Raw genomic sequence first — 27,099 nt, 5'->3', positions numbered from 1 at the left:
CGAGGTATGGGTATGTCTATTTAATGAAGCATAAGTCGGAGTCATTTGAAATGTTCAAACTATTTCGAAATGAGGTAGAAAAATAAACTGAAAAGTGTATTAAAACTCTTCGATCTGATCGAGGAGGTGAATACCTTTCCAATGAGTTTTTGACATATTTAGGAGAGAATGAGATTCTCTCTCAGTGGACTCCTCCTGGAACACCACAGCATAATGGCGTGTCTGAAAGGAGGAATCGGACCTTATTGGACATGGTCCGATCCATGATGGGGTTTGCTGGTATGCCGATCTCTCTCTGGGGATATGCGCTCGAATTGGCTGTTACTTTCTAAATAGAGTTCCGAGTAAGTCTGTAACCAAAACGCCATATGAGTTATGGATAGGACGTAAGCCAGTACTCTCGCACCTTAGGGTTTGGGGGTGTTCGGCTTATGTTAAACGTTTAATTACAGATAAGCTTGGACCTAGATCTGACAAGTGTAATTTCATAGGGTACCCAAAAGAGACCAAAGGATATTATTTCTACCTAGCTGATGAGCAAAAGGTGTTTGTCAGCCTTAAGGCAATCTTTTTAGAAAAGGAGTTCCTTGGTGAAGGACTATTGCCTCTAAGGTCGAACTTGAGGAAGTTCGGCAGGTAGAAAAACCGACATAAGTAGCTGAACCTGAATCGGATTTGATTAGATTAGATCTGGAGCGCATTGTTCCTGCACCCTTAAGGCGATCTGATAGAGTACCACATCAACTGGACAGATACTATGGTTTCTTGGTCCGGGATGGAGATCCTATCGAACTTGATAAAAATGATGAGGATCCGATCACCTACATGGATGCAATGCAGAGATTTGACTTTGAGAAATGGCTAGAGGCCATGAAATCCGAAATGGAGTCCATGAAGGACAACGATGTGCGGACATTGGTTGACCCACCCGAAAGAGTAAAATCCATAGGGTGTAAATGGGTCTTCAAGAGGAAGAGGGGCACAGACAGAAAGGTGGAAACCTATAAAGTCCGTCTGGTTGCCAAAGGATATCGTCAACATTATGGTATAGACTATGACGAGATATTTTCTCCTGTGGCAATGCTCAAATCCATTCAGATTATGCTTGCGATAGCTGCCCATCTAGACTTTGAAATCTAGCAGATGGATGTGAAGACAGCTTTCCTAAACAGAGAGCTGGACGAAGAGGTGTATATGATATAACCTGAAGGGTTCACATCCACAGATGAGTCTAAGGTATGCAAGCTACAGAGGTCCATTTATGGACTTAAGCAGGTATCCCGGAGTTGGAACATACATTTTGATAGGATGATCAAGACGTATGGCTTTGTTAAGAATGGAGAAGAGCCCTGCATTTATAAGTGGGCTAATGGTCCAGTAATGGTATTTCTTGTATTGTATGTGGATGATATTCTCTTAATTGGAAATGATGTCCCTGCATTACAGGGAATAAAGATTTGGCTGTCGTCACAATTCTCCATGAAGGATCTGGGAGAAGCTTCCTACATCCTAAGGATGAGGATCTATAGGGATAGATCTAAAAGGTTGCTTGGCTTATTTCAGTCCACGTACATTGATACTATGCTGAAAAGGTTCAGCATGGAGAATTTCAAGAAAGGCTATCTTCCGATAGGCCATGGAATTTTTCTCTCAAAGAGAGATTGTCCGACAACACCTCAAGAGAGAGAGCGTATGGGTAGAATTCCATATGCTTCGGCAGTGGGATCTATCATGTATGCCATGATATGTACACGACCAGATGTGGCGTACTCACTAGGAGTAATGAGTAGATACCAATCTGATCTAGGGGAGAATCACTGGAAGGTTGTTAAAACCATCCTGAAGTATTTAAGAAATACTAAGGACCAGTGGCTTGTTTATGGTGAATCGGACTTGAGAATTATAGGGTTTACAGACTCTAGTTTTCAATCTGATCACGATGACAGCAAGAGTATGTCGGGATTTATTTTTACCCTTAATGGTGGGACTGTCTGCTACAAGAGTTCCAAGTAGCACATAGTGGCTAATTCAATTTGCGAGGCGGAGTATGTCGCTACATCAGATGCTGCCAAAGAAGTGGTGTGGCTGAGAAAATTCATCACCGAGCTCGGAGTAGCACCCTCCCTTGTTGGTCTAGTTCTGCTCTACTGTGACAGCTCTGGAGCCATTGCTCAGGCGAAGGAACCGAAGGCACACCAGCGGACATAGTATATTCTACGTCGCTACCATCTCATTCGAAAAATCATGGATCGAGGTGATGTCGACCTTCAGAAGATCGATGGAAAGGAGAATCTGGCCGACCCATTCACTAAAGCCAATGCGGTGAAGGAGTTCGACGACTTCAAGTCGAAGATGGGTATTAGATACTGCGTCGATTGGCTTTAGGCCAAGTGAGAGATTGTTGGGAATAGTGTCCCAAAGTCAATCATCAGCCTGTTGACGGTTGTGCTCTTTGTTATATTAGTACATAAATTATAAATAAATAAAAATTATTTTGATATTTTTCATCACAAATTATCATCTTCTAATGAACTCCTGTGTTGTGGTGAAGTCCTTAGGACTATTTAGACTCGACAAAGGAGGATTTATCGTTTAGTCCTTAAATCTGTTTGTGACCAAATGATATGTTGTTACCAAAGATAATAATATTTATCGAGCATAGATCATTGTGTGCCATATAGGTTGGTTGTCCTCTTAACCAAGGAGTGTGGAGACACTGGTATGGCATACAGGTGAGATGTAAGGGTACATCTGTACTGAACGTGACCGACTCTGGAGCTATCTCTGCTGTCAAGATGTGCTCCGATGGGATATGGGTATAATTATCCCTCCGACCTGAGACCGCCACGGTGACTTACAAGCAACTCACTGCACTTAGGCACTGGACTATCTGAATTTCAAATTTAGTGATGGAAGGCTGCTGGGTGTAGTCAAGTACTTGACTTGTCGGTGCATGTGTCAAGATGGGATTGACCACTCTAGTTCAGGAGTTGTGTACAGTCATATTTCAATTTAGCAAAACTTTGGCCAGGGTAGTCCTAGTGAGGAGTCACAGGACTGATTGAGTTGAGCATGACTTGGATGATCTAATCAGGGTTGACAGTTTAACCCTAAGTCATCCTAAACACAGGGGTCAAAAGAGATGAATTATACAGTAACCATATTCACGTAGGTTCTGAGTATTGCGATTGTGACTATTCGACCAATTCAGACGTCGAGTACCATTGCTAGATGGTCACTTCAATTAGTACAAGAATTGATTCCTGTGCTACCGGCTTAGGTTCGAACCTGCGGGGTCACACACATTAGAGGTTCCTATCTGATCTGATGGCTAATGAAGAGTCTTAATGTTCATGGACTATGAGTCTTACATGTCTGGAACTCTGTGATCGAGAATCAGGATTCTCTGATCACAAGTCCCATACATTTTGGGTACCGGGGTCAAGAGTCCCACTGGTTTGGGACTCTACGATCAAGGTTTCATATTGATGGACTTTGATACCCGATTGCCTATCGAATTTGGACTTAATATTTATGAAAGATTTAATTAGTAATTTAATCACTAATTAACTCAATTTAATTGAGTAATTATTTTTGGATCAAGTCCAATTGAATTGGATTCAGTTGGGTTTGACCCGATTAGGTTAAGAGTTGACCTAATCGTCGAGATGGTTTGATCCCTGATTTGATCAGGGGTTGGGCTTAGTCAATTTCTGATTTGATTAGGATTTTATTGACTCTAATTAATCTTAATTAAGTTAGGTTTAATTTAGTCTAATTGTTCTTAACCTATTTAGATTAGGTTGGCTCAATTAGGTTCAAACCACCTTGACCTTTCTCCCTGTGCCACCTTACTTCTTCTGTGCATATTTGAATTCATGAGAAGCAACTTCTCATGAATTTTCTCCACGTAGAAGGCATCCCATGCCCACCCTTGTGTGCCAATTATCTAGATAAAAATAAGTTGGTTGGCCATTCAAATTCAAAAGAAAGTTTGAATTTGAATGAGCAACCAACTAATTCATGCACCATGCTCTTATCTTATGCGCCCCATATTTTACACGAGAATGTGTTTCTTGTGTAAACTCTCCATGCACAAATCAACTCACACCCCTTTTCTTCTCATGCCCAAGTGGATAGGGATGAGTTGGTTTTGCATTTGAATTCAAATTTGATTTGAATTCAAATGTGCAACCACTTATCTTTATCCTCTCACATGGATAAGACATGTTTGACATTGTTTTAAAAGGAGGAGAAAGGTGGGGTGTGCATAGAATTTTTTGGAGAAAAAGAGTGGGGCATGAGGAAGCCTTGTGCGCAAGTAGGAAGTCCATATCCTTCCGAGAGAAAAAGAAAGAAAAGAAAAAATAAGTGGGCACAGGGTTTCCAGTGAGTTCCCTAGGGTTTCAGCCTGGGGTTCGGGAAGTGAGAAGGTGAGTTATGAGTGTCGTGAGCCCACCAAATTTTAGGAAGATCTTCAATATCCTCTCAAGCACATCTGCTAATGATCCAGAGTATCTACAGAATCAACAAACATCGATCGAAGGAGTTCGATCAGCATCAGTCGTTGAAAGGGCTCTACAATGAGCTAGCACTCGTGAGGAGTCGATCAGACCGGGAGCCTCATGTGGATGATCTACAGAGGCTAGATGTGCTGTGTAGCTATGTCATGATGATCAAACTCTCCTGACGGTAATCAAATTATGGTGATCGACTACCCGCACAAAGGTATTATGTTCTGAACACAGAACAGTAAATTGTTTACTGTTCATATTTGAATTTCAAATTTAAATGTATGCATGCTGTATATCATATTTAGATCCTAGTGTAAGATAAATACATATTAATAAATTAGATTAATTAATTATTTTCACTATAAAATAGTGATTTTGAAAAAGTTTTAAAATTATCATTTTACCTCTGCACTAAAATTTTGCTTCACTCCCCTCTTCTCCATGTCCTCCCTACTCTCCTTTCTCCCCTCTTCATGTCCAAGAAGTTGGACGTTCATCTAACAAAGGTACAAGACGTGGTGACGCCTGGAGCAGAAAGCTGCAGGACATCTTCGACAGGCTACTGCTCCAACTTCAGAAGGAGTTCTGAAGTACTTTCAAATTAGATATTGATCTGATTTTTGGAGTGTAGAATTGCAAGGAGAAGACATTTTAGATTCTACCTGAGTGGATACTGGTAGAGGCCAGACACTTGTGTGGCTACATCAGAATCTCAGGCAGTGCTGTGATCATCTACAGGATAATTAGATTACCCTTGAGGTATATCTATATTTCTTATACTTTTAGATTTAATTTTAAATTTTAAATATTAGATAATAATAAAATTAGATCTAATAGATATTAGATCTGAAATAGCGTAGGTTAAAAAATTTTTAATTTATTCCGCCCCAGATTTGATGAAATCTGGAAGATCCTACATAGGAAAAAGATGGTTTTTCCTTCATATGATATAATCTGAAGAGTTCATATCTACAGATGAGTCCAAGATGTGCAAGCTTCAGAGATCTATTTATGGATTGAAGCAAGTATTTCGGAGTTGGAACATATGTTTTGATAAGGTGATCAGAATGTATGGCTTCATTAGGAATGGAGAGGAACCCTGCATATATAAATGGGCAAATAGTTTGATAATTGTATTTCATGTGTTGTATGTGGATGACATTCTCTTAATCGAGAATGATGTCCCTACATTACAAGGAATAAAAATATGGCTATCATCATAATTCTTTATAAAGATCTGGGAGAAGCAGCCTACATCTTAGGAATGAAGATCTATAGGGATAGATCTAAGAGGCTGCTCGGGCTCTCTCAATCCACATACATAGATACTATGTTGAAACGGTTAAGCATAAAGAATTTTAAGAAAGGCTATCTTCTAATAGACTAAGAAATTTTTCTTTCGAAAGTAGATTGTCCGACTACTCTTCAAGAGAGAGAGCATATGAGTAGAGTTCTACATGCTTCGGTAGTGGATTCAATTATATATGTCATGACATATACGAGACCAAATATGGCATACTCATTATGGATAGTGAGTAGATACCAGTCTGATCTAGAAAAAAATCATTAGAAGGTCGTAAAGATCATTCTTAAGTATTTAAGAAATACTAATGACCAGTGGCTTGTGTATGGTGAAACTGACTTGAAACTTGTGAGGTTCACTGACTCTAATTTTCAGTCAGACCATGATGATAGTAAGAGTGTATAGGGTTATTCTTTTATCCTAAATGGTAGAGCAATCTACTAAAATAGTTTCAAGCAAAATATTGTGACAAACTCTATTTGCGAAGCAGAGTATATCGCGGCATCCGATGCTACGAAGGAAGCTGTATGGTTGTGAAAGTTTATCAACAAGCTCAGAGTGGCAAACTCCATTGATGGCCCTGTCTTATTATACTATGACAATACTGGAGCCACTGTTCAAGCCAAGGAGCTGAGATCCCATCAGTGCACCAAACATATTCTACATCGTTATCACCTTATCAGAGAGATCATAGATCGAGGTAATGTCGACCTTCAGAAGATTGATGGAAGGAAGAACCTAATTGACCCATTTACTAAAGCTCTTAGAATCAAAGAGTTTGATGATCATAAATCCAAGATGGATATACGATACTGTATCGATTAGCTTTACTCGAAGTGGGAATTATTGAAAAATGTGTCTCAAAGCCAATCGTTAGACGATTATGCTCATCTTGTAAACTGTAAATAAATTTTTATTAATAAAAACTATTTAATATTTTTATTACAAATTAATTATCTTAGAACTCCTGTATTGTAATGAAGTTCTTAGGACTATATATGTTAATCGACAAAGGAGAATTTTGAAGAAAAATCATCTTTTTCCTTGTAGGATCTTCCAGATTTCATCAAATCTGGGATAAAATAATTTAAAAAAAAAAAATTATTCTATATTTATTTTAGATCTAAATCTTTAGATCTAATTTTATTATCTAATATTAATTCAAAATTAAATATAAAAGCATGAGGAAACATGAAATACCTCAAGGGTAATCTGATTACCCTGTAGATGATCGCAGCAAGCTTGAGGTTCTGATTTAGCCATGCAATCGTCTGACCTCTATCAGTATCCACTTAGATAGGATCTAGATCATCTTCTCCTCGCAAATCTCTACTCCAAAAATCAAAACTAAATCTGATTAGGAAGATCTTCAAAAGTCTTCCTGAATTTGAAGCAGCAGCTTATCGAAGAAGTCCTGCAGCCTTCCTGTTCAAAGCATCACCACGCCTTAGACCTTTGCCAGATGGACGTCCAACTCCTTAGATGTGAAGAGGAGAGGGAGAGCTACAGATAGGATGTGGAGAAGAGGAAAGGGGGTGGCAGCTTTGATGGATTTGGTGCAATCACATAAAACCCTAGGCACAAACAGGGTTTATATGGACCTTGCTGCATTACGCAGTGCCACATCATTCGACCAATCAAAAAATTTTAATAAATTCAAAAAAAATTTGATTGGTGGAGTGATGTCATTTGATCACATCAGATAAGAACCTCCACTCTCTCTCCTATGTTGGCACCATCTTTGGATAAGCAAAAAGGAAGGTTGGCACCAACTAGTCTATGTTGATCAAGACTCTCCATCCTTATCCACTTAGGGTGCCCACTTAATCCAATTGGGCTCACGCCGTAATTTGATTATGGCATCCAATTTAATATAGATTTGGCATGTGGACACTCCACAAAAATCCTCCAATGAGCTCTTGCCAAGTGGCCTTCAGTTTAAGACCCATATGTCAACATTTGATAGATGCCCTAAAATAAAAATGGCAGGTGACAGGAATTAGCAGGTGTTGTCTTAAATTCATCTCTTGAATTAAGACAAGACTTTTCTAAGCTAGACAAGCTTTATTTAGACTGAGAGAAATCTTCTCAAGATTTTCTGAGTGAGTCAAATCACATTTGGCTCAGTCGAGATAGAAAAGATTACACGAGGAGAAAGTTAGGCTCAATCGTGTGCTAGCATGATTTCCTTGAACCAAATTGGATCTAATCCAAATCAATTGGTCTAGCCCAATTGATGACATCCAGATCCTAACCCTTGTTAGTGTGACCCAGTTAGGTTCAATTCTGTATGGTAATGAGATATGTCATGATCTCATCATCGACATCATCGAAACTCCTTTCGATGGATCAGAACTCTTCTGATTCATACAATTAGAATGATCGATCATCAAGATCATTCTAATTGCTCTCAAAATCCACCAGTGACACCTAGCAGTATATGGTGGCAATCCATCAGAACTAAAGATGAACCTCTCGGTGCAGCTACCTATGTAGTTGAGTTCCTCTATCATGAGTTCCGACTGAATTAGTGTTAAGGTGAACTCGTCAAACCCAACATCAGTCATATGAGTTAATCGATCGATCCGAGTCCGATGTGAAACCTCAATGAAAAACTCTTTTCCATTATTTCACTCTGCCATGGCCATGGGCTTAAGGACTCGATCTTTTGATCATCATAGGACTACTCCTCTCATCTATCGAGGTTGATAGATCCCATCTTGGTGCGACCTAGTTCCTATAATGAATATGCTACAGCCAACATACACCTCAGGGTTCCAAATGGCTAGGAGACCGAGTTATGGTGTTGTCAAACTATAACACACTCAAAGTGAACTGTCGATGCACCTCAGGTCAAAGAACTAGACACACAACTGCAGCATCGATCTAGTCATCGACGAGAAGGTAGACTTCCTTATAACTGCTCGAGGTGGTCACACTCAGTACTCTCGTTCTCAATGAATACCTGTACTCTCGCTCTGATGTCTCTACATCTTAGACTCAAGACACATCTATCCTAACTAAGTAATCATATACCAACCTTCCGGATCGATCACCATCCACATGATGATCCTATGGTCAGGAGCTATTTATGAGTTAGTTATGTAAATTTATATCTTAAATTTTCAACTCTTGAAAATATGAATTGACATTCCTACTAACTCAATGGATGTATCATAAACACAATGTACACAATGTGATAGAAGAACAACCTATTTATTGATTTATAATTAAAATTATAAATTTGTCCTTCGATTTGTACAGGAATATGTCAGCCAATCTAGCATCTAGGGCACTCATCTAACAAACTCCCACTTGACCTAATGCCAATTGGCTACATATCTAAGTCCCATCTTCTCAAGGTGGGCTTCGATCTTTTGCTGGCCTAATAGCTTTGTCAGCGGGTCTGCCACATTGTCTGTGGAGTTGACTCTCTTAACCTCGACATAATCTTTTTTGAGATAATCACAGATCAGATGGAATCACTGCTCGATGTGCTTGCACTTCTGGTGAGATCTTGGCTCCTTAGCTAGGGCTATGTGTCATTATTGTCGCAGTAAAGAGGGATGGCATCCGATGACATTACTCCAAGCTTCGCGGCAAATTTTTTGTACCAGAATGCCTCCTTTGCAGCTTTCGATGCAGCAATATACTCTGCCTCCATGGTGGAATCTACAATCACCATCTGCTTGGAACTCTTCCAACTAACTGTACCATCATTATAAATGAACAGACTCTCAGATGTCGACTTTCGATCATCTATATCAGACATAAAGTCTGAGTCTGTATATCCTTGAATCTGGAGTTCTCTATTCCCAAATACTAGAAACATATCCTTAGTCCTTCTCAAGTACTTAAGGATACATTTCACAGAAGTCCAGTGCTCTTCACTTGGATTCGACTGATATCTGCTTGTGACACTCACAGCATGGGCTATATCAGGTCGTGTACATAGCATGGCATACATGAGGCTCCCTATGAAGGAAAAACCACCTTTTTCCTGTATAGGATCTTCCAGATTTCATCAAATCTGGAGCGGAATAAATTAAAAATTTTTATCCTATGCTATTTCACATCTAATATCTATTAGATCTAATTTTATTATCTGATATTTAAAATCTAAAATTAAATCTAAAAGTATGAGAAATATAGACATAACTTAAGGGTAATCTAATTACTCTGTAGATGATCGCAGTACTGCCTGAGGTTCTGATATAGCCATGCAAGTGCCTGGCCTCTACCAGTATCCACTCAGGTAGGATCTAGAATGTCATCTCCTTGTGATTCTACGCTCCAAAAATTAGATCAATATCTGATTTGAAAGTACTTCAGAACTCCTTCTAAAGTTGGAGCAGCAGCCTATAGAAGATGTCCTGCAGCCTTCTGTTCCAGGCATCACCATGCCTTGTACCTTTGCCAGATGAATGTCCAACTTCTTAGATGCGAAGAGGGGAGAAAGGAGAGCAGGAAGGATGTGGAGAAGAGGGGAGGGAGTGGCAGCTAATGGGTTTTTTGCATAAAACAAGTTCTATCTCGAAACCCTAGGTGCAGCAGGGTTTATATAGATCCTGTATGCTATGCAGTGCCACATCATTCGACCAATCAAAAAATTTCAATAAATTATGAAAAAATTTTGATTGGTGGAGTGATATCATCTGATCACATCAGATAAGAATCCCCATGATCTCTCCTATGTTGGCGCCAACATTGGATAAGCACAAATAAGGTGGCGCCAAAGAGTCCAAGTTTATCAGGACTCTTTGGTTCTTATCCATTTGGGGTGCCCACTTAAATCCAATTGAGCTCATGCCATAATCTAATTATGGTGCCCAATTTGAAGTGGTTTGGACATGTGGACACTCCACAAAAATCCTCCAATGAATCCTCTTCAGTTTAAGACCCATATGTCAACTTTTGATAGATGTCCTAAAATGAAATTGGTAGGTGCTAGAAATTAGCAGGTATTGTCTTAAATTCATCTCATGAATTAAGATAAGCTTTTTCTGAGCTAGACAAGCTTCAATTAGACTGAGAGAAACCTTCCCAAGGTTCTCTAGATGAGCCAGATCATATTTGGCTCAGTAGAGACAGAAAAGATTATACGAGAAGAAAGTTAGGCTCAATCGAGTGCTAGCACGATTTCCTTGAACCTAATTGGATCTTATCCAAATCAATTGAGATAGCCCAATTGATGACATCCAGACCCTAACCCTTATTTGTGTGACCTAGTTAGGTTCAATTCTGTATGATAGTGAGACATGTCATGATCTCATCATCGACATCATCGAAACTCCTTTCGATGGACCAGAACTCTTCTGATTCAGACAATTAGAATGATCGATCATCAAAATCATTCTAATTGCTTCCAAAATCCACTAGTTACACCTAGCAGTATATGATAGCAACCCATCAGAACTGAAGACGAACCTCTTGGTGCAGCTACTTGTGTGATTGAGTTCCTCTATCATGAGTCCCGACTGAATTAGGGTTAAGGTGAACTCGTCAAACCCAACATCAGTCATGTGAATCAATCGATCGATCCGAATCCGATGTGAAACTCAATGGAAAACTCTTTTTCATTATTTCACTCTGCCATGGCCATGGGCTTAAGAACTCGATCTTTCGATCATCACAGGACTACTCCTCTCATCTACCAAGGTTGATAGATCCCATCTTGGTGCGATCTAGTTCCTACAATGGATATGCTACAGCCAACATACACCTCAGGATTTCGAATGGCTAGAAGACTGAGTTATGGTATAGTCAAACTATAACACACTTAAGGTGAACCGTCGATGTACTTCAGGTCAAAGAACTAGACACACAACTACAGCATCGAGCTAGTCATCGATGAGAAGGTAGACTTCCTTATGACTGCTCGAGGTGGTCACGCTTAGTACTCTCGTTCTCAATGAATATCTGTACTCTCGTTCTTGTGTCTCTACACCGTAGACTCAAAACTCATCTACCCTAAGAAAGCGATCGTACACCAATTTTTCGGATCAATCACCATCCTCGTGATGATCCTATGGTCAGGAGCAATTTATGTGTTAGTTATGTAAATTCATGCCTCAAATTTTCAACTCTTGAAAATATGAATTTACATTCCCACTAACTCAAAGAATGTATTACAAACATAATGTACACAATGTGATAGAAGAATAATCCTTTTATTCATTTATAGTCAAAATTATAAATTTGCCCTTAGTTCTGTACAGGAATGTATCAGTCGATCTGGCATCTAGGGCACACATCTAACACCCTATCGTCGAAGCATAAGAGATTTTGCTCATGCATTCAATCTCCTCAGGTGTACTAGGGCACATCTTCTTGGAGAGATGAATGCCATGTCTAAAAGATACTAAATCTCTTTTGGAGTTTTCAATGCTAAACCTTTTTAGCACCTCCTCTATGTACATCTTCTGTGAAAGTTCCAGCATCTTATTTGGTCTATCTCTATAGATCTTAATACCCAGTATAAAGGATGCCTCTCCTAGATCTTTCATAGAGAACTCCTTAGACAACCATACTTTGACTGAGGTCAACATAGGAATGTCATTCCCAATTAGGAGAATGTCATCTACGTACAATACGAGGAGGACAACTGTGCTCCCACTAACTTTTTTGAACACACATGGTTCTTTCTCATTCTTGATGAAACCAAATATTTTGATCACATCATTGAAATGAGTATTCCAGCTCCAAGATGCTTGCTTAAGTCCATAAATGGACCTTTGCAGCTTGCAAACCTTGTGATCATCATCACTGGATGTGAAACCAAGTGGCTATTCTATGTAGATATCTTCCTCAAGATGTCCATTTAAGAATGTCGTTTTCACGTCCATCTGCCATATTTCATAATTGAAATAGGCTGCAACAGCAAGCAATGTGCGGATGGATTTTAGCATGGCTACAGGTGAGAAGGTATCCTGATAGTCAATGCCTTCACGCTGACTATAACCTTTCGCTACGAGCCTAGCCTTGAATGTCTCTACATTCCTATTTGCACCTATTTTTCTCTTGAAGATCCATTTACACCCAATAGGTACAATACCTTCAGGTGGATCTACCAAGGTCCAGACTTGGTTTGAGTACATCGAGTTAATTTCTAATCTCATTGCCTCTAATCATTTCTCGTAGTCGATATCTGATATCACCTCATCATAGATCTTGGGATCATCACCATGAGCCCTATTTCCTGTGAGGAATATTTTCTCTATATCCTCTTGTATGGTACTTAAGTACCTTTCAGAAGGATGAAAAATTCTAGTTGATTTACGAGGTGGAAGAGGTTGTGTTAGGACTGGTTCTGATTGATTTGGTTCCTCAAGTTCTTTAGCTCATTGCTCTTGGGAGACATTCTCCTTACGCTTAATTATTCTTCCGATGCCACCATCTTGAATAAACTATTTTTCAAGAAAAATAGTATTTCGACTCACAATCACATTGTGATCTTTCGAAATATAGAAATAGTATCTTAATGATTCTTTAGGATATCCTATGAATCAAGCTCTAAAAGACCTGAACTCTAACTTGTCCGCCTGCTGTCTCTTGACATGAGTCGGACAACCTCAAATTCTGAGATGATTCAGACTTCACTTCTTACCATGCCATATCTCATATGGTGTGGTAGGAACGGTTTTAGATGGAATCCTATTCAACACATATATTGCTGTCATGAGATAATATCCCCAAAGAAACTCAGGGAGGTCCGTGAAGCTCATCATGGAACGGACCATATCTAATAGGGTTTGATTTCTCCGTTCTAAAATTTCGTTGAGTTGTGGCATTCCAGGTGGAGTCCATTGAGAGACTATGCCATTGTCCTTAAGATAGTCTAGAAACTCCCGACTAAGGTATTCACCTCCTCGATCTGATTGAAGAACCTTAATGGGCTTTTCTATTTATTTTTCTACTTCATGTCTGAATTCTTTGAACCTTTCAAAGGCTTCAGACTTGTGTTTCATTAGAAATACATATCCGTACCTAGACATATCATCGATAAAGGTAATGAAGTAGATATAGTTGCCTCTAGCCGGCACATCAAATGGGCCGCACACATCCGTATGTACTAGGGCAAGTAGGTCTGTGGCCTTTTCCCCATGTCCTACATAAGAAGTTTGGTCATTTTACCTTGAAGGCATGATTCACAAACTGGATATGACTCAGAAGTCAATGGACTCAACAGCCCGAATTTTTCCAATTTGTTAACCCTGTCTTCCTCTATATGACCTAGACTTAGGTGCCACAAATACCTATCATTTAGACTATCTCTAGGCCTTTTAATTCCTATGGAATTCATATTTTGCTCGATATTAAATATAGATACATCTATATGTAGCTGATAGAGATCGTTAATAAGAAAATCATTTGCAACTTTATTATTTTCATAAAATATGTTACAATGGTCCTTATGAAAGCTAATCACATAGCCTTCTTGTGCTAAACATGAAACAGAAATCAAATTCCTGCTTGCTGCAAGCACATAATAACAGTCTCTAAGAACTAAATCTAATCCTAATGGTAATCACAGAGGGTAGGTTCCCACGGCCATAGCAGCAACTCTTGCTCTGCTCCCGACATGTAGGATCATCTCCCCATCCCTCAACCTCCTGCTCTCCTCAAGACCTTGCATAGAAGTGCACAAATAAGCACTAGAACTAGAGTCAAGCACCCAACTGGATGCAGAAGAAATCGTAAGATTAGATTCTAAAATGAGCATACCTCCAAAAGGACCATCCTTCTTATTCTTCAGGGTGGCCAGGTACTGACGACAGTTTCGCTTCCAATGGCCGTCTGAATTGCAGTGGAAATATTTTTCCTTTTCAGCAGCCTTCTTCTTTGGTTCTGTCTTCTTCTTCTTCCCATCCACCTTCTGTTTCTTCGCAGACTTCTTTTTCTTTCCAAAAGACTTTCTCTTGGAAGAAGTTTGCTCCACAGTGAAAACTGAGCCTTTTGAACCCTTCATAGAAAGCTCAGCCATAACCAGCATGTTCATTAACTCAGCCAAGGTACATTGCATCTTATGCATATGGAAGTTCATGATGAGCTGACCATATGCATCAGACAAGGACTGAAGGATCACATCAATCTGAAAATCTTTGTCTAAGATGATATCGAGCTTCTCAAGCTCCTCAAGATCCTTGATCATTGTCAAACAATGATCTTAGACTGACTATCCATCACGCATTTTAGCTTTAAAAAGTCTTTGACAGATTTGATACTTAGCTGCATGATTTTGTTCACCAAACAACTTTTGTAGGTGAGCCAACATTTGACGGGTAGTCAAAATATTCTCATATTGACGCTGCAAGTCATCAGACATTGCATCCAACATGTAGTACCTTGCTTTGTTATCATCATTCGTCCACTTTTTCAAAGACGCTCTCTATTCAGCAGACGGACGTACTGGCATGGCAGGTGGGTCCTGGTCCAAGACATGAGTCAATTTTTTGAAACCCAGAATAATTCTGTAGTTCCTTAACCAGTTCTTGAAATTGGGTCCAGTCAATCTGTGGGTGTCTAGTATTTTGGTCAGGAGGTTGGACGCAGACATGTTTTCTGTAGAGAGTCAACAATTTCTAGTTAGATTTTGTAATCAGACTTAACCAATTTATTTAGGGATTTCATTTTTAAATAAATTAGGCTCTCACTATTTTCTCAGATCCCTACACTCCCTTGGTAGAGATGTGAAAATCTCCATGATCAGTAATTTCTAGTGGGTGGTGTGGTCTCACCGACTGGCTCATCACCTCACCTAACAGTAATTAGTAATGGATCAACCGATGAGTGGACAACTCTTGTCCGATGATTCTCTAATCATAGTGCACCCAAAATTTGGTCTCTAATTCATGAAGCTCACTGTGCCCGAAATATTGCTCCAATCCTTAGTTAAGTTAAATCCACCATTTACACGAACTAGATTTCTGATTGGATCCCTCACCGTATCCGAAATATTGAGCCCAACCCATCCTCTAATTCGTAGCATCCAATGCCTAATGGACATGGTTGCATCTTTCCGGTGCAACTAAGCCACTGTAACCAATCGAGAACAATCAACTCCGGAAAGGGCCCGCACATCCACAATGGTGGAAGACCTTAGACTTAATATTTTCTTAGGAAGATTTGATTTAGGTCTCATTAAACATGACTTGACATAGTCATAACAATTATGACTAACCTAGTGGCATGGGTTAGCTCAAATTGTTAGCCACCTCAAATCAGAACTGGATCGACACATATGGCCAGGTAAGTGAGACCGGTGGAAGGGATATGCCATTAACTCGACAAGAACGCATTCGAGTCGAGTAGCTTCTAATTAAAAATCAGTCGGTCGCATCTGCCTAACTTACCTTAGACATCAAATTATTGAATCAGAACTAATTGGGTTAGCCTACAATTCAGGCTCTAACCACTGAGCCAAATTAGGTCTTAACTTGATCGAGTCATATCTAAATGTGATTCAACTTTGACTCAGACATAATCCTATTAGGCTGGTCAATTATTAGCTTTCATGATCTCACCTAACCAACTGTTGATTCGGTTTGATCAATCGTTAGACCTAATTGAGCTACCCAAGCCCGAATCCAATTTTATGAAAATGACTTAGATCTGAAATTTTTAATTTTAGATCTAATTTAATTCCATAAGCTTAATTCATTAATTAAGTCTTAGATTCATAAACAAAACATGTAAAATAAATTCTAGGATTTCAGGATCTAGGGTTTTGCAGAAAAGTAAGTTTTGATTTCTGATTAAGGATAAACGCGCAGCACCCCTACACGTCATAAGAACACCCCATTGAATGGAAGGAGAGGGCCTTTAAACCTTACTTTGCTCTTGTGACCGGACAGCCATGAGGAATACCTTAATCAAAAATATAAATTTAACTATAAAACTAGTTAGATCTAAATTTACATATCACATATACAATTTAAGATCTAACTATTACATACTTTACATAAATCTCATGTATCAAAAATTAATCTAATTAATATATTTTTAAATTTAATACATCACATGTAATATCTAAAAAATAAAATTTAAATTGAACTATTCAACATAAAATTTATTCTAGACAGTTACTAGAACAATTCTATAACTTGTCTAGACATGCAAGAGATCAATCTTATGTAAATTTTTATTTTTTATTTTTGATCTGAATATATAATATTTATATCATCAAAATTAAAGTATAAATTAGATCTAAATTATATTTTAATCTCATTAAAATATAAACTTATAAGACTATTCATAGATCAAACTATTCCTAGTCTAGTCATGCATCTCATGCATGTTAGATCTTCTCAGATTTAATTTTAAATATTTTGATTTTAGATTCTATCATATCTAATGTAATATCTAAAATTTTTTAATATCAAATAAATTAAAATTAAAATCAGATCTAAATTAGATCTGAAACTGAGCCATCAACCTGGCTCTGATACCAGATGAAGGAAAATCGCCTTTTTCCTTATAGGATCTTCCAGATTTCATCAAATTTGGGGTGGAATAATTTAAAAAAAAAATTATTCTATATTTATTTCAGATCTAAATCTCTAGATCTAATTTTATTATTTGATATTAATTTTAAAAAAAATCTAAGAGCATAAGAAAACATGAAATACCTCAAGGGTAATCAGATTACCTTGTAGATGATCGCAGCAAGCCTGAGGTTCTGATTTAGCCACGCAATCACCTAGCCTCTACCAGTATGCACTCAGGTAGGATCTAGATTATATTCTCCTCGCAAATCTCTGCTCTAAAAATTGAAACTAAATCTGATTAGGAAGATCTTCAAAAGTCTTCCTGAAGTTGGAGCAACAGCCTATCGAAGAAGTCCTGCAGCCTTCCTGTTCAAAGCATCACCACGCCTTAGACCTTTGCCAGATGGACGTCCAACTCCTTGGATGTGAAGAGGAGAGGGAGAGATATAGATAGGATATAGAGAAGAGGAAAGGGGGTGGTAGCTTTGATGGGTTTGATGCAATCACATAAAACCCTAGGTGCAGACAAGGTTTATATAGACCCTGCTGCGCTGCGCAGTGCCACATAATTCAACCAATCAAAAAATTTTAATAAATCCAAAAAAATTTTGATTGATGGAATGATGTCATCTGATCACATCAGATAAGAACCTCCTCGCTCTCTCTCCTATGTTGGCACCATCTTTGGATAAGCACAAAGGAAGGTTGGCGCCAACTAGTCCATGTTGATCAAGACTCTCCATCCTTATCCACTTGGGGTGCCCACTTAATCCAATTGGGCTCACGTCATAATCTGATTATGGCATCCAATTTAATATAGATTTGGCATGTGGACACTCCACAAAAATCCTCCAATGAGCTCTTGCCAAGTGGCCTTCAGTTTAAGACCCATATGTCAACATTTGATAGATGCCCTAAAATAAAAATGGCAGGTGACAGGAATTAGCAGGTGTTGTCTTAAATTCATCTCTTGAATTAAGACAAGACTTTTCTAAGCTAGACAAGCTTTATTTAGACTGAGAGAAATCTTCTCAAGATTTTCTGAGTGAGTCAAATCACATTTGGCTCAGTCGAGATAGAAAAGATTACACGAGGAGAAAGTTAGGCTCAATCGTGTGCTAGCATGATTTCCTTGAACCTAATTGGATCTAATCCAGATCAATTGGACTAGCCCAATTGATGACATCCAGATCCTAACCCTTGTTAGTGTGACCCAGTTAGGTTCAATTCTATATGGTAATGAGACATGTCGTGATCTCATCATCGACATCATCGAAACTCCTTTCGATGGACCAGAACTCTTCTGATTCATACAATTAGAATGATCGATCATCAAGATCATTCTAATTACTCTCAAAATCCACCAGTGACATCTAGCAGTATATGGTGGCAACCCATCAGAACTGAAGACAAACATCTCAGTGCAGCTACCTGTGTGATTAAGTTCCTCTATCATGAGTCCCAACTGAATTAGGGTTAAGGTGAACTCCTCAAATCCAACATCAGTCATATGAGTTAATCGATCAATCCGAGTCTGATATGAAACCCCAATGAAAATTTTTTTTCCATTATTTCACTCTGCCATGACCATGGGCTTAAGGACTCGATCTTTCGATCATCATAGGACTACTCCTCTCATCTACCGAGGTTGATAGATCCCATCTTGGTGCGACCTAGTTCTTACAATGAATATGCTACAGCCAACATACACCTCAGGATTTTGAATGGCTAGGAAACTGAGTTATGGTATAGTCAAACTATAACACACTCAAGGTGAACTATTGATGCACCTCAGATCAAAGAACTAGACACACAACTGCAGCATCGATCTAGTCATCGACGAGAAGGTAGACTTCCTTATAACTGCTCGAGGTGGTCACACTCAGTACTCTCGTTCTCAATGAATACCTGTACTCTCGCTCTGATGTCTCTACATCTTAGACTCAAGACACATCTATCCTAACTAAGTAATCATATACCAACCTTCCGGATCGATCACCATCCACATGATGATCCTATGGTCAGGAGCTATTTATGAGTTAGTTATGTAAATTTATATCTTAAATTTTCAACTCTTGAAAATATGAATTGACATTCCTACTAACTCAAAGGATGTATCACAGATACAATGTACATAATGTGATAGAAGAATAACTCATTTATTGATTTATAATCAAAATTATAAATTTGCCTTTAGATTTATACAGGAATGTGTCAGCTAATCAGGCATCTAGGGCACTCATCTAACAAATTTATCGTTAAGTCCTTAAAATTATTCGTGACTAAATGATATGCTATTACTAGGATGATAGCGATATCAAGTGTAGGTCATTGTGTGCTATATGAGTTAGTTATCCTCTTAACCAAGGAGTGTGGAGATACTATTATGGCATGCAGATAAAATGTAGGAATACATTCGCATCGAATGTAACCATATGTCGAGCACTCTGCTGTCAAGAGTAGCTTGTGAAGGGTATGGGTATAAGTGTCCCTCCGATCTGAAACCACCACGGTGACTTGTAAGCAACTCACTATACTTTAGTACCAAACTATCTGAGTTTCTAACTTAGTGATGGAAGGATACTAGGTGCAGTCAAGTACTTATCAAGTTGGTGTGTGGTCAAGATGGAATTGATCCCTCTGAATTGGTAGGAGATATGCATCAGTGTATTTCAATTTAGCAAAATCTTAGTCAGAAAAATTTATGAGATAAATTTGAAAGATTGAAATATAATGTGATCGACTTAATTAGAGTTGATAGTTAAATCCTAAGTTACCTTGAGCATTTGGGTCAAAGGGATGAATTATACAGTAACCATACGCCAGTAGGTTCTAGAAGGTTGCTTTGCAACACTTCGACCCATCTGATCGTCGGGTCATCATTGCTAGATGGTTACATCGATTGGTATAAAAAGTTGTTCCTATGCTACCAGTTTAGGTTCAAACTTATGGGGTCACATGCATTAGAAGATTTGATCAGATCTGATGGCTGAAGAGTCTAATTGGATTGTAACTCTGGTGAAGAGTCCTACTTGGACTAGGACTCTATGGAAGAGTCCCACTGGGACTGAGACTCTATCATTTATGAAGAATTAATTAGTAATTAAATTATTAATTGACTCAATTTGATTGAGTAAAGAGCTTTGGAATAAGTCTAATTGAATTAGATTCAGTTCGACTCAGATTGAGATTGATATGATCAAACTCGATTACAAGAGAAATTTGATCCTAATTCGATCAGGATTTAGACTCAACTAATTTTTAATTGAATTAAAAATTTGATGAGATATTTAAATTTTTAATTAGATTAAGTTCATTTCTATCAGTGATTTTAATCCAAATTTGATTTGAATTAGAATTGAATTAGAAATGAAGAGTCCAAGTCAGACTAAGACTCTATCCTTATCTTTTGCGCCATATCTGGATCCATGCCAATTTCTTCATGCCTAATTGGATTTGGGTTGTAATTTTTGGCATCATGAGAGAGATCCAATAAGGGTGGTCGGCTATAGCTGATGAGTCATAATTTTATCTCTTGCCTAATTCGAATGCGATCCAAATTAGAGATAAGATGTAGACTAGGAAAGAGATTTTTCATATATGGCATATTGTTGGAGCTATATTTTTTTATTTCTTATTTTTCTTAAGGAATCCTTTAGTATGTGAGACTATAAATTTTTTATCTATATTTTAATAATTTTTTTAGAATTTTTGAGGATGCTAAAAAGGGGTTTTGGTGTTTATTCGTGGCATCCTTTTTTGGAAAGTCCTAATTTCTAGTCTATAAAAAGACAACCCCTCTCTTGGACGTCCTATGATCAATTCTCTTGTAGATTTTTTGTTTCTAGAGCCTCTTCTCTTCCTCCTCTCTTCCTCCTCCAGATCTCCCATCACTTTGGAGTATCCAAGATGCTTGTAGAAGAAGGAAGAGATCAGCTATCGAAGTTGTTTGCAGACTAGCATCTCTAAGCTCCTGATCTATGCTTTTCTTCGCATGGATTTTCTTATAGAGGCCAGATAACTTCGTGTAGCTGTGAGTGATCTGAAGAATATCCTCTCCAATCATTGGATTAGAGGAGATCAAGATCAAAATTTGTTTGGTAACGATCTGTAACTTATTTTGATTCCTATGGTAGATCTAATAGTTAGATCTAAAATTTCAGCATCGATAAGATCGATGTGATTTTTATTTTCAGATCTAAAGCATATATTTTTCATATCAAAGATCCTAATGTGGTAGTATAAGATTAGATCTTATACATATAATTAAGATTAAATTATTTAATTTATTATTTTTACTGCATAAAATTTTTAATTAAATGTGCTGCACTACCGTAAATTTCCTTTAGACTCAAGACAAGTTGAACTAGGGGCACCTAAATCAGTCATACTAGTTTTTTAGTTAGCATGGGTCAACTCCAATCATTAAGTGATCTAACCAAAATATGATTTATCATGTTGGTCAAGTAAGTGAGATCGGTGGGAGGGATATGTCATTAACTCGACATAGACTCAATCTATGCAAGTAGCTCTCAATTAATGACCACCGATCAAAGCTGCCATACTTAACTCAGACACCAACTGATTAGTCATTTTCAATTTGATCTACTTATAGACTTGAATTCGACCATAGAGCTATGATCAAAGTCTATATTGGTCTAATCTAAGATATAGACTTGACCAACTACAACTATTGAAATTGATCAAGAGAAGAAATTGACCCAATCAGAATTAACTTTTAATTAGATTTGATCAATTACTAACATGGTCCATTATCAATATTTCTAATCTTAGGTCTAACCCAATTAAATAGACTTGACTCGAGCTAACCCATTAACCCATGAATTATGAAATTAATACCTTAGATCTTTGATTCTCAAATCTAGATCGCTTAATTCTCAATTAAGTTTTAGGCTGACATGTGTTTGGATTCGATGTTTGAAAATAGTTTTCAATTTTATAAAATATTTTTTACAATCAATCATCTAATGATCAAGACTTTAATTTTGAATTTAATATACAATATTTTATATCTAAAATAAAATTTTAAATTTTTTTTCATTATTTATCATCATGAAAAAGACCGTGCAGCATCACTACACGTCATAGAAGATCCCATCGAATGGATAAATAAGATTGTGAAATCTTGATTTCTCCTATAACCGAATAGCTATGAGGATCTATCCAATCAGATTACTATACTACTCAAATTTAAAATTAATTATTTAGATCTAATCTAAATAATTAAAATTAGATTATATGCAAAAAGTTCACGTTAAAAGAAATCTTGCTCTGATACCACCTTAAAAAAAATGAATAGTTCAAAGCATGTATTTTTAAAATTTTACAGCAAAATAATAAAATAATAAATACTTTAATCTTCTAAATATATCTTAGATCAGATCTAAACTATCATTAAGAATCTATGATATAAAAAATTTACATATAAAATATGATATAAAATAAAAAACTGTATTGATCACATCGATGTCTGATAGGGTCAAGATGCTGTCGTTAGGATATCGTGATTATCAATCAAAGTTTGACTTCAATAAAAAATATCTAGAAAGTAGTGAGTCGGGTCAAATCCACAGAGAAGGAAGGATTTTGATTTAAAATTTTTGATTTTATAAAAAAACATAAAATTTTAGAGAAAGTAATTTAAGTCAAAAAATAAAAATTAAAAGTGCAAAAAATAAATCAAATACTAAGATCTACTAACTAGATCCTAGCATCTACTTACAATAAAAATAAATAATAAAAATTTAAAAAGCATAAAAATAAATTGATACTAAGATCTGCTAATTAGATCCTAGCATCTACTTATGAAAAATAAAAGACAAAAATTTAAAGTATAAAAAAATAAATTTTGCATTGATTGAAATTAAAATTCAAGTACAAAGAATTTAAAAAGAATAATAAAATAAAATAAAAATAAAATTGTAACAAAGATCTGAAGTTGATCAATCAAGTCTCATCGAAAAGATGGTTGATGACCTCTCCATCTTCGATCGTACTCCGTAGAGTGAACCGACTTCTCTCCTTCTTTTCTTTAGGTCTCTAAAGCTATTTAATTTTTTTTTATTTTTTTCTATACTTTCTACTTAATTTTTTTGCTTCCAAAGCTTATTCTCGGACCTCCTATTTATAGATAAATTTTTCATAATTTTTTGGTAGGAAAAGGAGTCCTAAAATCTTTAAAAATTATATTAATCTCCTTAGAAATATTTTTGGCCATCGGATCTGGATTAGACTGCTCAGATCTGTCCAAAAATCAGTCTTTTACTCCTTCTCAGGGTCAGATTCGATTCTGACCGTCCGATCATGCTTCAGATGAGATCTGGACCATCGATCAGTGCTTCTAATCTCCTATTCAAAGTCGGGAGCATCCTCAGCCGTTGGATCTCTTGATGGATCACTTCTGGATCGTTGGATCATGCAAAAGAGTCCTCTTATAAACTGACAATGAACAGCAACTGTTGAATCTAAGTCGGATTGAATCTCACCCGTTAGATCGCACCCAAGATCTTTCTTTCATTGTGAACTGCGCCTGTGGATCGTGTAACTATTTTCGTGGATCGCACTCTGGCTCTGTGGACCGAGCGGCCGGTCCACCGTACATCGAAGGCTATTTTTTTTTATTTTTTAAGGTATTTTAGCTCCATTTTTGCTTCGATTTTCATCTGAAAAATTGAAAAAAATATGCATTAAATTTTTCAAAATTTTTTTTTTATTTTGGTGTTTAAATTGCTCAATTAAATTAATATCTATTTTTTATAAATATATCTAATTTCATATTTCTTTTAAAATCACTTATTTTTAAAAAAAATCAATAAATTCATGAAATTAGGGTTTTTAAGAAGATGTTAGCACCATAAATTATGAAAAATATCTATAATAAATATAAAAATATACCACTTATCACACTCTCCAACTTGAACTTTGCTCGTCCTCGAGTAAAAAAAAAATTTAGAATTAAGTATCGTTTAACTTAGAATCTTAAATTTCAACAAATAATTTTTAAAAGGATCACTGATGTTCAGTAGAGTGTAAATGAGGTATGTCATTGGGGTATTAATACTAGTCAATATGAGAGTTAAACTAAGAACACTAAACTTTTTTTGAACTTTTCTAAATTATCCTTACCTTTATCTCCAAATCATTCACCTTCATATGGACACGTATATTGTTACTTCTATCCTTCATTTATTGATAGATTTTTTTTTCTTTTTTTTTTAGCATTGTACTACTATTGAGTGTCTTAACCCCTTAAGCTTTCTGTTTGACCCATGTAGCGAGTTTTCAGTCAATGACTCTCAAACCAGATGGCTTTAGGGCACTAGGTACAAAATATCCCTGAACCTACTTGCTCGAATTAATAGGCTACGAGTTAAAACTAGCTTTACAACAAAGCTTCTTTGCCCTTCATACCTTTTGACGTGAAACTCAATGCTTGCTTAGGCAAAGAGGCCCAGTTACTCAGCATGAAGTACTTGAAAACTTTTTTTTTTTGAATATATGAAGAAATGTATAGTTACTTTACACAAGCCCATAAGAAGTAAACTCTTCTTTGATGCTGGTAAAAAAATTTAGAAATGCTCAAAGAAAACTATTTAAGTTCTAAGCTTAACTCTTTATTGAGTTTTCTTAATACTTGATCCCTCAATATCTCACAAACTCTCTGATCTGTACATCAATTTTTTTTAAGAAATATTTGGTTTAACTTGATTCTTAAGTATAATCAGATGCTTAAATACTAAATACTAACTTCCTTGAGAACTTAAAAAAAAAAATTTATTCTCCCTCCCAACTTAATCAGCATTGTCCTCAATGGAGTAGGAAAAATGAATAGTACATGTAAAGAGAAAGAAAAGGAGAGATATCACTGTTGAGAAATGTGTCCCAAAAATCAATCGTCAGCCTGTTGACAGTTCAGCAATCTTGTATGGTAATTGATTTGTTAATAAATAAAATATATTTGATATTTTCATCATAAGCATTCATCTTCTAATGAACTCTGTTGTTATGATGAAGTCCTTAGGACTATTTAGATTCGATAAAGAGAGGATTTATCGATAGTCCTTAAAACTGTTCACGACCAAATGATAGGCTGTTAATAAGGATGACAGCTTCTATCGAGCATAGGTCGCTGTAGGCCATATGGGTTGGTTGTCCTCTTAATCAAGGAGTGTGGAGACACTAGTATGGCATACAGGTGAGATATAAGGATACATCATCATTGAACGTGACCAACTTCAGAGCATTCTGCTGTCGAGAATATCTCTGATGGGATATAGGTGTAAGTGTCCCTTAGACCTGAGATCACCTCAGTGACTTACAAGCAACTCACTGTGCTTTGGTACTGGACTAACTGAATTTCTAATTCAGTGATGGAAGGCTTCTGGGCATAGTCAAGTACTTGCAAAGTCAGAGTGTGATCGAGATGGGATTGACCACTCTAAGAGTTGGAGAAGAATGAGTCACTGTATTTCAATTTAGAAAAACCTTGGCCAGGATAATCCATCAGATGGATTTGATATTTTGAAATACAATGTGGACAACCTGATCAAAGTTGATAGTTGAACTCTGAGATGTCCTATGATCATTTTGGTCAAGGGGATGAATTATATGAAAACTATATCCGCATGGGTTCTAAGGATGTTGTTCTACACATTCGACCTATCTGATCGTTGGGTACCATTGCTAGATGGTCACTTCGATTGGTACAGAAATATATTCCTATGCTATCAGCTTAGGTTCGGACCTATGTGGTCACACATATTAGAGTTCATAATCCGATCGGATGGTTGATCAATGATTAAGAATCGTTCTAGGGTTAAATGATCAATATGATTGACATTTAACCTAGTGCAAGTGTTGCAGGAGGATCGATTTGCAATTTGATTGCTAATTGGCTTAATTTGATTAAGTCAATGGGTTGAGATTAAGTATAATTGAATATGATTTAATTAGATTTGGTTTGGACTTGATTAGATCAAGTCTAATTAGTTTATTGGATAAGCCAAGTGCAAGAAAAAAACTAGTCCTAGTTCAATTAGGACTTGGGTCAACCTAATTTCTAATTTGATTAGAAAATTAAATCAGATTTAAATCTAATTTAATCTGATTAAATTAGGTTCTTAATTGGGTTAAGACCTATTTTAATTGGATTGATCTAATTTTAGTTTGATTTGGTTTGAGAAACCAAATTAAAACAAGTCATAAAATAGAATCCTAGTAAGACTAGGATTCCACCATGCACCACATAAGCCCCCCCCACTCCCTCTCTCTTATTTCATGCCAATCCCCACTTATTTTATGTGACAAAAGCCCTCTCCCAGGTCTTTTCTATGTCCAAAAGGTTTCTTCTCTTCTTTCATACATGAAAAGTGGTTGTGGATCAAATCAAAGTAGGAATAAGTTTGGATTTCAAATTCTACGAGATAGAGTTTTAAAAATTCAAAACACTTTCCTTTTTGCACCGAATTTATCCAATTTTTTTTTGAGATTGTTGTAACTTTTAGGGTATATATTATGTACCCTTTTTTGATAGTTCATGTATAAAAATAAGGAGGAGGTGCCTAAGAGTTGGGCGCCCCTTATCTTGCCATGTTTGGATAAGCCTTGACTAGGTATTTGACCTAGACAAGGACTCTATCATATCTCTCTCTATAAAATGAGTTTCTTCATGAAATTTTTGTAGAACATAGATATTTGAGAGACCTTTGGGAAATCTAAAAATTAAAGAGAAAGACCTTTGGGTTATGAAGATATAATAGACACAAGATAGGGCATC

The sequence above is a fragment of the Elaeis guineensis genome, chromosome 10 (assembly GCF_000442705.2).
Source record: "Elaeis guineensis isolate ETL-2024a chromosome 10, EG11, whole genome shotgun sequence".
Lineage (NCBI taxonomy): Eukaryota > Viridiplantae > Streptophyta > Magnoliopsida > Arecales > Arecaceae > Elaeis > Elaeis guineensis.
The sequence above is the reverse complement of the archived record's forward strand: the minus strand, read 5'-3'. Positions refer to the sequence as shown.